This window comes from Sinohyriopsis cumingii, unplaced genomic scaffold, assembly GCF_028554795.1.
Source record: "Sinohyriopsis cumingii isolate HCF-2022 unplaced genomic scaffold, ASM2855479v2 utg000622l, whole genome shotgun sequence".
NCBI classification, from domain to species: domain Eukaryota; kingdom Metazoa; phylum Mollusca; class Bivalvia; order Unionida; family Unionidae; genus Sinohyriopsis; species Sinohyriopsis cumingii.
Window position 1 is genome coordinate 997,703 of NW_028315918.1, and position 10,957 is coordinate 1,008,659.

Sequence of the window (10,957 nt, forward strand, 5' to 3'; positions counted from 1 at the left end):
TATATCCATATCTATAAATACTAAACAATAATAGCTGAAAAAGTCACACCATAGCCTTAAGTTAAGAAATTTGCCAGGGGCCAATTTACGAAACTGGACCCTGCCACCTTAATGCACCATTTACTCTCTGATTTGGAAAACGGTTTTGGTTTGCTCTGATGCAGGTATAGGAGTTAGAAGTCTATTTTAATGGAGACAAAGCCATCGAATTTACCCGCGTGACATCTAGCGTTCAGGTTAAGAGATCCAATATTTTATGACTAATTACGGACGCTATAAAAGATGCGTAAGGAAAGACTGCCTTCAGCAAGTAGAAAAGTATGCAATATAGGAAAATAATGTTTTTGCGTTTCCAGTGGAACTTTCTGCAATGATAAAGAAGAAGAACAGGCTCAAAGTTCCAAACAGCAAATGAGAATTTCATGATCACAAGATTAAATTATCACACTGTAAGTAACATAACAATACAAACTGCATTTTCTAACTATTCCAAAACCAACTGCTAGATTTCAAAGTCGGCACGTATCATTGTTTTCAAGCAAAAATATAATATACATGGACACAACCGGTAGACACAACCATTAAATGTATTCCTGGCCAATACATATATTAAATATCGATATTTGTGGAAGGTCTTCAATGTGGCGTATATTGATGCTGAAGATGAGACATACATCTGGAAACTACAAGTATAAGTGAATGATTACATTACTTGAATTGACATAAATGAGCGTAGCAGCAATAGCCAAATGCTTTCAGAGCTTACTTCCCAACAATTATAAAGAGGTTTTAAGATCAGATATCTAACAAATGCCTGTGGAATTACCAAAAATTGCACATGGAATTGCCGTGATCGACGCCATCTCTCATCTTAGTTTTCCCTTGAGGTGATTTAGCATTAATCTAAAAACAGATCGGTAATTTTTCCTATAATAGGGTAGGCAACAGAATGCTTGCCCTAAGGTCATATAGGGTCAGAACTCTCATTGGGTTGGTCAAATTGTATGTCTATGCTTTAGAAGCTCTGGACCCAAATCGTGAAGAAGAAGAAGAAGAAGAAGAAGAAGAAGAAGAAGATGATGATGATGAAGAAGAAGAATAAATAAATAAATAAATAAATAAATAAATAATAATAATAATAATAATAATAATAATAATAAAATGATGATGATGGAGAAGTAGAAGAAAGAAATAAAGAAAGAAAAAGATAAAGAAAGAAAGGGATAAAGAAAGAAAGAATGGAAGAGTAGGTGGCTGAATGATTAAAACATGTTCAGTACGTGACTGTCAAGTGTAAACCATATAATAAAGATACAGCAGAGAGGTTATACTACATGACTATTAACACAATAATTGCAATGACCTTAACACTGACAGTAAGAATGTATAAAAAGTTGTTTCCATTTTGTTGATATCCATCCATTAATTAATGGTTTAACAATACATAATAGACTGTGGAATAAAGATATACCTCGCTATGTTATCAATCATAGATACTGTAATACTGTAAGAAAGCAAAACAACATATAAAGTCCTTATTACATTTGCGGATGAAATCAGTAAGTAAACTGTATAAGTCACTCATACAGTGATGTTAAATATTGACTTAACAAAAGTCACACATGTGTATGTCACGGCGTCCAGTTAAAAGTCACCACGTGTTTCTCGTACCACAACTTTCGTCGAATGGTTAAGGAGCCCGCATGACCTGATCTTCCCAGTCTGCCGAAGAATCCCTCGAGAGCCCCCAAATTCTCCGCAGACACGCTGATTCCGAAGTTTTGATCCCACGCTGCAAGAAAGCCAATACCGTTCTCCGAGCCAATGTTACCAGGTTACGGGTTGCACGAAACCTCAAAGATGTTTTCTCAATGTATTGACCGAGTATGAAAACTTATCATTTAATTGTCACCTTTATTAACGTCCTGACATTTTATGTTACTCGCTGTAAGGAAATTTGGACATAATACTATTCAACTCGTTTGATAAATTTGATACCAAACGAAAACTTGTGTACTATTATACATTTCAGGTATGCAGAGCTACCACGCACTGGTTAATAAGCTGAAGTATACATTGTTATCAAATTTCTGTGAAGTAAAGAACAGTTCTGAGCAAACTTTGCACAATATCGCATGAAATTAGACTTGATTTTGATTTCTTTAGTCAAGAGGTATTCCTTATTTTGAAGTTGGAACAAATAAATGAAAAGACAAAATCTAAATAAAAGTACAAACATTTTAACTTAAGGTCGACTATGAAAAATAAGGGAGAATAAAAATTACAGAATCAAACAAAATGAAAGATCAATTTATCGGGTTTATTTGTTCATATACAACAAAACATCATGTAACATCATGGTAACATAGTTCGACACACCCTCCCACACACGCACACATACATACATACATGCCAAATGTACAAAACATATTAAAAAAATTAAAACTAAACATAATTAATTAACGGGTATGCAAGCAATAGTTCTAAAAGAAGTCAAGACAGGCGATATACATACATATGAGAGGGATGCGAGAAGGATAAAAATGGACTGATAGTGTTTGGTGTGATTCGGTACGTACAAATGTAACTGTAGTCATGATTAAAAAGTATTCATATGTCTGTGCATCTTCTTGTGTTAAAGACCAATATCTGCAATTCTTCGTGTTAAGGACCGATTTCTGCTTAGTCTTTATTTAGCAGGATGTTTTATTTCTGCTATGTAAAGTTCGTTGCCGAAAAACGTGTTCCAGAATAAATGTTAATATTTATAACTGACAATCTATGACAAATATTTTGAGTTATTAAATATCATGCATTCAAAAAGATCTTATTCTATTATAAATAAACATGAACAGGAAGGACATGAGATAAGATTACACCTTAATAAATCATTATTTAGAAAAGTACACCTTTATCTTAACCGGCTTAAAAGAACAAAAGATTGTCTAATAACAAATGTTAACTAATTTGGGGTAGAAATTTTGAGCTCCGTAATTTCTTTCTTGAAGGCTAGTATGGATGAACAATTTCTTGTGGAGTTAATCACATCATTCCATAACTCGATACATTAGGTACATATGACTTGTTATATTAGAGCGGTTCTACAATGATTATAAATGACGTTGTTCGAGTTGCTCAGATTATACAATACTCTGTCTCGCGAACAAGGCGGGTGTAAATCAATTATGTACTATCGATAGTGATTGTTGATAATTTTATAAAAGCTACAGATAGTTTTGATATGTAGTATGAGTGTAGTGTTACGGCTCTGTGGTCTTAAAATAAGTAAAGAAAGAAGCAAAAATAACAAATTTTGTAAAATCAACAAATAATTTAATTCTCTAAGTTATCAAATGAAAATTAAAGTGCAACATATATTATTGTGATTAAATCCCAAATAATAATAACAGGTCTATCATAAGTCCAACAGTAAAGAGTATTCCGATTGAGATTCAACCTTGAATGTGCTGATGTACTATCGGTATTGATGTATCATAATAATACAAATCAGAATGTTTTTGAATTTACATTAATCTCAAAATAGTGTTAATCCATTTTAGTAATTCCAATGGCTAATTTAAATAACGATCCTCTCGAATTATAACAGAAAACAACTAAATGTGATTCGATTCGACTGAAAATTAAAATAAGAATGATTAATTGTGTTTGTCAGAAACACTTATCAATGCCTTAGACAAAATAAGACGACCAAGATATGGGTCATACGTTTGCTTCCAGAATATTATAACATCAAAAATGTATCAGGGCTTCATCAACAATAGAAATGTTTGAGCAAAATTTTCGATAAGATCTAGCATACCCAAACATCGCTTAGGTTGCTTCCAACTAAAAGGCACTGAGATAACCTTAATCTGAAGCTCCACTAGTTTCACTTGACCTTGTCCCCACGATATGTTCTAAAATGTAACACAATTAAGGCAAAACTCGCTTTTACCTAAAATAATTTTGCGGCTTTCGTCATTGAGCCAATCAAAGTATTGTTTCAAAGTGATCTTTTCAGAGAGCCTTGCTGATAATGACGTCATCAATGTGCGCATTACAATTATTTAACCAGATGTTATCACATTCATTATACGATGGAATGTTCAAGGAGAATTTCGCATACTAAACGGCATCACATCATATTTATAAAGTTCTTCTGGAGCTCCAAATACTGAAATTACTTAAATTTCGCTTGCTCTTTAAATGAATGGAATTTGCCAGAATCTTTTCAGAAGGTAAAATTTGGTGACATTGGTATTTCCAATTTTGTCAATGCAGTTATCGATTTTTGGGATTGGAAATTAATCTGTTTGGTGGCACTGTTAACTTTCTATAGTTAGTACACGTACTGAACTTATTATATCGTTTAGGCACAAGAATACAAGGTGAATTCCAGTTACTTATTACTTGACTCTATGAAATCAATTTCGTTTTCCAAACATTTCTGCTTGAGAGGATTTGTAATGTAAGGAAGCTGTTTCACTGGCTTAGAATTTACAATTTCGACGTCATTGTTCACTTTATTTGTTTGCGTTGGAACGTGTGGAAAAAAGTACTGATATTCACTGCTTTAGCTCAATCGTTTCTTGTGGCTGTAGATGTGAATTGTTCCGTTCCATATTGTATACTATATATATATAAGGATTGGTAATACTAAAGCCACTACATTAAGATTGCATTCCATTGTTATCATCCTCACTTTGTCAGACAAGTACAACTAAGATGATTACTGGGCTATTTCTATCAATATACACCATTAACACATTTATATGGCAAACTGTTGTTGTTTCCTTTTCCCAGGAGTGTGTGTTCATGACATGATTTAAGTAATTTACTTCTTTTAGAACTGTAGAAGGACCATTACACTTAGCTGTAGAAAGACCTAATACTTAGCTGTAGAAGGACCATAATACTTTGCTGCAGAAGGATCACAATACTTAGCTGTAGAAGGATCATAATACTTAGCTGCAGAAGGACCATAATACTTAGCTGTAGAAGGACCATAATACTTAGCTGTAGAAGGACCATAATACTTAGCTGTAGAATGACCTAATACTTAGCTGTAGAAGGACCTAATACCTAGCTGTAGAAGGACTTAATACATAGTTGCAGAAGGACAATAATACTTAGCTGTAGAAGGCCCATAATACTTAGCTGCAGAAAGACCTAATACTAAGCTGTAGAAGGACCATAATACTTAGCTGTAGAATGACCATAATACTTAGCTGTAGAAAGACCTAATATTTAGCTGCAGAAGGACCATAATACTTACCTCTAGAAGGACCATAATACATAGCTGTAGAAAGACCTAATACTTAGACGTAGAAGGATCTAATACTTAGCTGTACAAGGACCATACACTTAGCTGTAGAAGGACCATATACTCAGCTGTAGAAGGACCATAATACCTAGCTGCAGAAGGACCATAACACTTAGCTGTAGAAGGACCATAATACATAGCATTAGAAGGACTATAATATTTAGCAGTAGAAGGACCATAATACTTAGCTGCAGAAAGACCTAACACTTAGCTGTAGAAGGACAACATACTTAACTGTAGAAGGAATATATACTTAGCTGTAGAAGGGCCATAAGACTTAGCTGTAGAAGGACCAAAATACTTAGCTATAGAAAGACCATAATACTTAGCTGTAGAAGGAGCATAATACGTAGCTTTAGAAGGACTATACTACTTAGCTGCAGAAGGACCGTAATACTTAGCTGTAGAAGGATCATCCTACTTAGCTGCAGAAGCACCATAATACTTAGCTGCAGAAGGACAATAATACTTAGGAGTAGAAGGACCAAAATACTTAGCTGTAGAAAGACCATAATAATTAGCTGTAGAAAAACCTAATATTTAGCTGTACAAGGCCACAATACTTAGCTGTAGAAGGACCATATACTAAGCTGTAGAAGGACCATACTACTTAGCTGTAGAAAAACCTAATATTTAGCTGTACAAGGACCTAATACTTAGCTGTAGAAGGACCATATACTAAGCTGTAGAAGGACCATACTACTTAGCTGTAGAAAGAACTGACACGTAGCTGTAGAAGGACCTAATACTTAGCTGTAGAAGGACCATAATACTTAGATGTAGAATGACCATAATACTAACCTTTAGAAGGACCATACTACTTAGCTGTAGAAGGACCATAATACTTAGCTGTAGAAGGACCATAATACTTAGCTGTAGAAGGGCCAAAATACTTAGCTATAGAAGGACGATAATACTTAGCTGTAGAAGGACCGTAATGCTTAGCTGTAGAAGGACCATAATAATTACCTGTAGAAGGACGATAATACTTAACTGTAGAAGGACCGTAATATTTAGCTGAAGAAGGACCTAACACCTAGCTGTAGAAGGAATATAATACATAGCTATAGAAGAACCTAATACTTAGCTGTATAAGGACCTAACACTTAGCTGTAGAAGGACCATAATACTTAGCTGTCGAAGGACCATACTAAATAGCTGTAGAAGGACCATATACTAAGCTGTAGAAGGACCATAATACTTAGCTGTAGAAGGACCATAATACATAGCTGTAGAAGGACCATATACTAAGCTGTAGAAGGACCATAAAACTTAGCTGTAGAAGGACCATAATACTTAGCCGTAGAAGGACGATAATACTTAGCTGTACAAGGACCATACACTTAGCTGTAGAAGGACCATATACTCAGCTGTAGAAGGACCATAATACCTAGCTGCAGAAGGACCATAACACTTAGCTGTAGAAGGACCATAATACTTAGCATTAGAAAGACTATAATATTTAGCAGTAGAAGGACCATGATACTTAGCTGTAGAAGGACAACATACTTAGCTCTAGAAGGAATATATACTTAGCTGTAGAAGGGCCATAAGACTTAGCTGTAGAAGGACCAAAATACTTAGCTATAGAAAGACCATAATACTTAGCTGTAGAAGGAGCATAATACGTAGCTTTAGAAGGACTATACTACTTAGCTGAAGAAGGACCGTAATACTTAGCTGTAGAAGGATCATCCTACTTAGCTGCAGAAGCACCATAATACTAAGCTGCAGAAGGACCATAATACTTAGGAGTAGAAGGACCAAAATACTTAGCTGTAGAAGGACCATAATAATTAGCTGTAGAAAAACCTAATATTTAGCTGTACAAGGCCCTAATACTTAGCTGTAGAAGGACCATATACTAAGCTGTAGAAGGACCATACTACTTAGCTGTAGAAAGAACTGACACGTAGCTGTAGAAGGACCTAATACTTAGCTGTAGAAGGACCATAATACTTAGATGTAGAATGACCATAATACTAAGCTTTAGAAGGACCATACTACTTAGCTGTAGAAGGACCATAATACTTAGCTGTAGAAGGACCATAATACTTAGCTGTAGAAGGGCAAAAATACTTAGCTGTAGAAGGACGATAATACTTAGCTGTAGAAGGATCGTAACACTTAGCTGTAGAAGGACCATAATAATTAGCTGTAGAAGGACCATAATACTTAGCTGTAGAAGGACCGTAATACTTAGCTGCAGAAGGACCTAACACTTAGCTGTAGAAGGATCATAATACATAGCTATAGAAGGACCTAATACTTAGCTGGATAAGGACCTAACACTTAGCTGTAGAAGGACCATGATACTTAGCTGTAGAAGGACCATACTATTTAGCTGTAGAAGGACCATAATACTTAGCTGTCGAAGGACCATATACTTAGCTGTAGAAGGACCATAATATTTAGTTGTAGAAGACCGTAATACTTAGCTATAGAAGGACCATAATACATAGCTGTAGAAGGACCATAATACATAGCGGTAGAAGGACCATAAAACTTAGCTGTAGAAGGACCATAATGCCTAGCCGTAGAAGGACGATAATACTTAGCTGTACAAGGACCATACACTTAGCTGTAGAAGGACCATATACACAGCTGTAGAAGGACCATAATACCTAGCTGCAGAAGGACCATAACACTTAGCTGTAGAAGGACCATAATACTTAGCATTAGAAGGACTATAATATTTAGCAGTAGAAGGACCATAATACTTAGCTGTAGAAAGACCTAATACTTAGCTGTAGAAGGACAATATACTTAGCTGTAGAAGGAATATATACTTAGCTGTAGAAGGGCCATAAGACTTAGCTGTAGAAGGACCAAAATTCTTAGCTATAGAAAGACCATAATACTTAGCTGTAGAAGGAGCATAATAAGTAGCTTTAGAAGGATTATACTACTTAGCTGAAGAAGGACCGTAATACTTAGCTGTAGAAGGATCATCTTTCTTAGCTGCAGAAGCACCATAATACTAAGCTTCAGAAGGACCATAATACTTAAGAGTAGAAGGACCAAAATACTTAGCTCTAGAAGGACCATAATACTTAGCTGTAGAAAAACCTAATATTTAGCTGTACAAGGCCCTAATACTTAGCTGTAGAAGGACCATATACTAAGCTGTAGAAGGACCATACTACTTAGCTGTAGAAAGAACTGACACGTAGCTGTAGAAGGACCTAATACTTAGCTGTAGAAGTACCATACTACTTTGCTGTAGAGGGACCATAATACTTAGCTGTAGAAGACCGTAATACTTAGCTGTAGAAGGACCATAATACATAGCTGTAGAAGGGCCATATACTAAGCTGTAGAAGGACTATAAAACTTAGCTGTAGAAGGACCATAATACTTAGCCGTAGAAGGACGATAATACTTATCTGTACAAGGACCATACACTTAGCTCTAGAAGGACCATATACTCAGCTGTAGAAGGACCATAATACCTAGCTGCAGAAGGACCATAACACTTAGCTGTAGAAGGACCATAATACTTTGCATTAGAAGGACTATAATATTTAGCAGTAGAAGGACCATAATACTTAGCTGTAGAAAGACCTAATACTTAGCTGTAGAAGGACAATATACTTAGCTGCAGAAGGAATACATACTTAGCTGTAGAAGGGCCATCAGACTTAGCTGTAGAAGGACCAAAATACTTAGCTATAGAAAGACCATAATACTTAGCTGTAGAAGGAGCATAATACGTAGCTTTAGAAGGACTATACTACTTAGCTGCAGAAGGACCGTAATACATAGTTGTAGAAGGATCATCCTACTTAGCTGCAGAAGCACCAAAATACTTAGCTGCAGAAGGACCATAATACTTAGGAGAAGAAGGACCAAAATACTAGGCTGTAGAAAGACCTAATACTTAGCTATAGAAGGACCATATACGTAGCTGTAGAAGGACCATATACCTAGCTGTAGAAGGACGATATACTAAGCTGTGGAAGGACCATAATAATTAGCTGTAGAAAAACCTAATACTTAGCTGTAGAAGGACCATAATACTTAGCTGTAAAAACACCTAATGCTAAGCTGTAGAAGGACCGCAAAACTTAGCTGTAGAAGGACCATAATACTTAGCTGTATAAAAACCTAATATTTAGCTGTACAAGGACCTAATATTTAGCTGTAGAAGGACCATATACTAAGCTATAGTAGGACCATACTACTTAGCTGTAGAAAGAACTGATACGTAGCTGCAGAAGGACCATAATACTAAGCTTTAGAAGGACGATAATACTTAGCTGTAGAAGGACCGTAATGCTTAGCTGTAGAAGGACCATAATAATTAGCTGTAGAAGGACGATAATACTTAGCTGTAGAAGGACCGTAATACTTAGCTGCAGAAGGACCTAATACTTAGCTGTAGAAGGATCATAATACATAGCTATAGAAGGACCTAATACTTAGCTGTATAAGGACCTAACACTTAGCTGTAGAAGGACCATAATACTTAGCCGTAGAAGGACCATACTACTTTGCTGTAGAAGGACCATAATACTTAGATGTTGAAGGACCATATACTTAGCTGTTGAAGGACCATAATACTTAGATGTTGAAGGACCATATACTTAGCTGTTGAAGGACCATAATACTTAGCTGTAGAAGAGCGTAATACTTAGTTGTAGAAGGGCCATATACTAAGCTGTAGAAGGACCATAAAACTTAGTGGTAGAAGGACCATAATACTTAGCCGTAGAAGGACGATAATACTTAGCTGCAGAATGACCATATTACTTAGCTGTAGAGTGACCACAATGCTTAGCAGTAGAAGGACCATAATACTTAGCTATAGAAAGACAAAATACTTAGCTGTAGAAGGACCATAATACCTAGCTGCGGAATGACCATAATACTTAGCTGTAGAAGGACAATAATACCTAGCGGTACAAGGACCATAATACTTAGCTGTAGAAGGACCTAATACATAGCTGTAGAAGGACCTAATATTTAGCTGTAGAAGGACAATAATACCTAGGGGTAGAAGGACCATAATACTTAGCTATAGAAAGACCATAATACTTAGCTGTAGAAGGAGCATAATACGTAGCTTTAGAAGGACTATACTACTTAGCTGCAGAAGGACCGTAATACCTAGCTGTAGAAGGATCATCCTACTTAGCTGCAGAAGCACCATAATACTTAGCTGCAGAAGGACCATAATACCTAGGAGTAGAAGGACCAAAATACTTAGCTGTAGAAAGACCTAATACTTAGATATAGAAGGACCATATACGTAGTTGTAGAAGGACCATATACTTAGCTGTAGAAGGACGATATACTTAGCTGTAGAAGGATCATAATACTTACCTGTAGAAGGACCATAAACTAAGCTGCAGAAGGACCACAATACTAAGATGCAGAAGGACCATAATGCTTAACTGTGGAAGGACCATAATAATTAGCTGTAGAAAAACCTAATACTTAGCTGTAGAAGGACCATAATACTTAGCTGTAGAAACACCTAATGCTAAGCTGTAGAAGGACCGCAATACTTAGCTGTAGAAGGACCAAAATACTTAGCTGTAGGAAAACCTAATATTTAGCTGTACAAGGACCTAATATTTAGCTGTAGAAGGACCATATACTAAGCTGTAGAAGGACCATAATACTTGGTTG